The sequence below is a fragment of the Halyomorpha halys genome, unplaced genomic scaffold (genome assembly GCF_000696795.3).
Source record: "Halyomorpha halys isolate HHAL.00 unplaced genomic scaffold, Hhal_1.1 Scaffold338.1, whole genome shotgun sequence".
NCBI classification, from domain to species: Eukaryota; Metazoa; Arthropoda; class Insecta; order Hemiptera; family Pentatomidae; genus Halyomorpha; species Halyomorpha halys.
The window spans coordinates 48,940-51,189 of NW_027110850.1; positions in this window are offsets into that span (position 1 = coordinate 48,940).

Sequence of the window (2,250 nt, forward strand, 5' to 3'; positions counted from 1 at the left end):
GTTGACATGATTTCCCATATGAAATCAAGAGGTTTTTATAGTGCATGAATATGGGACAGTGGTCCCGAAACGTTGTACAATATCATGAATAAATAATTCATTCAAAAATGGAAGTGATTAACCTCAAAAAATTTTAAAAGAATTGACTTAAAATAAAATCAAGCGTATCAGTCGCTGATCCCATAACTTACTCATGTAAGGCTTAATACATATTGCGCCGCGACAGACGCTTATTCTGCAGTACGAATTTTTGTGACAGGAGAAAATTATAGGAACATTCTAGATTGAAAACGGGACACATTTTTGCGCTACGATAAACATGCCGTTCTGGTATGAGACAGTAGTCGTGGCACAGATTTCGTTTCAGGTTTTTAATGAAATTAATAATTATAAAATCTTAACATAAGCAGTTAGGAGGAAAAACAGTTTATCCAGTACGAGAATACATTTCTGTAAATAATAGTTGTAATATAGACTTATTATATACCGTTGGAAAGCCAAATATTTAAAAAATTATATATAACATATCAGTAGGTAGAAATCAATGGAAAACGACAACAAACGCATTAATAAGACATAATATAATATAATAATAAGGCAGTCTGGAAGGATTGGAAAGCTTCTGTCACGATCGTAGCTGCATTGAAGAAATATGGTATCAGGATGAACCCGTCTAAGACTGACGCTATTGTCATGTCTTTTCAGAAAGGCAAAAAGAGCTGCCAGCCTCAAAGATTCGTAGTGGATGGACTGGGACGGAAGACCTCTAATTCCATATTTTACGTTAGTGTGACTCTAGATCGTCATCACTCCTTTCCTCCGCGGTAGCCTTACTTATCTGAATTTTCAAACGGACAATTATAGCGAGTAGGTTGGTCGATGTACGACTTGTAACAATCTCACAAGAGATCATGACACAAAAAAGGACTATCCTTCCTGGTTTGAAATAATTGCTTAAAATGGGACGAGGCAAGAGATTTCTTCTAACAATTCTATTCGAGCAATACTTAAAAAGCGCCTGAAATTGAAAATCGATATGAAAAAAGAATTCAGGCCGCTTTCCAAATTCAGGCGCTTTTAAAAATATTGCTTGATTTAACTATCTTAAGTCTCCTCTTCCCGTTTCAAGCAAATATTTCAAAAGTGATATAGGAACGTCGCTTCCCGAGATTCTTAGTGCAGTTGTCGTCTTTACGGCACCTATAGTAGCCATCGAACACCCAAAGGCAGTTGTAGCAGCCTATGCGAACGACATCGGCATCTACGCCCCCAGCATCAATGCAAAAACAGCCCTAACCCATGCTCAAGACGCTACAGCCACCATCACTGATGCCCTTAAACGTATTGGGATTAGGGTAAACCCTGGAAAGACGGACGCCATAGTGATGTCGTTCCAAACAGGAAAGAAACCACTGCCTACCACATTCAAAGTAGATGAAGTCGACCAGCGGATCTCCACCTCCATTTTCTACCTGGGCGTCACATTGAATAGGCACCTCACCTTCTCCAGTCACGTTCGGAAGAGACATAAGCTGGCCCGCCAGAAGAGCTACAGGCTCTACCATCTCCTGAAATCCCCACAACTCTCACTAAGGCTGAAGCAGAAAATCTACAAGGCTATAATCCGACCGACTCTGCTCTATGGTACACCACTCCTCCTGCGTCACCTCCACAAAACAACGCTAGAAAAGCTGCAGAGTTATCAGAATTCCGTCCTCCGGCGAATCGTCCGTGGAACTACACTACAGAGGGCCAGAAACACCACCATCCACCAGGAACTCCAGCTACCCTCAGTGCCGGAGTATATAGGCCGAAGGCACATCAAATTTTTTGATGGGCTGAAGGCCTGTGCCAACCCGCTCTTCAAGATATCGCCCCTCCACCAAGACCTGGGAGGTGGCAAAGCACGTTCCCCTTAGTAGACGTCCTCGCCGAGGGAAGGACTTCGAGCTCTGCAGCTTGAAGTCATCACACCACCACCACCAGCCGGAATGGTCCCTCTCCATTCTATGCAAGCCCCCAACTAGGATGTTACCAATGTGAAACCACCTTCAGCGGACCCTGTAACTCAACTTATACTGCCATACGGCAAACAAAGTCAGTATGTAATATGTATATATACTATGTATTATCATATATTTGTAATTGTAATTATATGTAACTAAAGAGGATTTGAAAATAAAAAAAAAAAAGATTCTTAGTGCAGTCGAATGCTCTACCACTGAGCTATACCTCCCAAAAAAAAAGCCC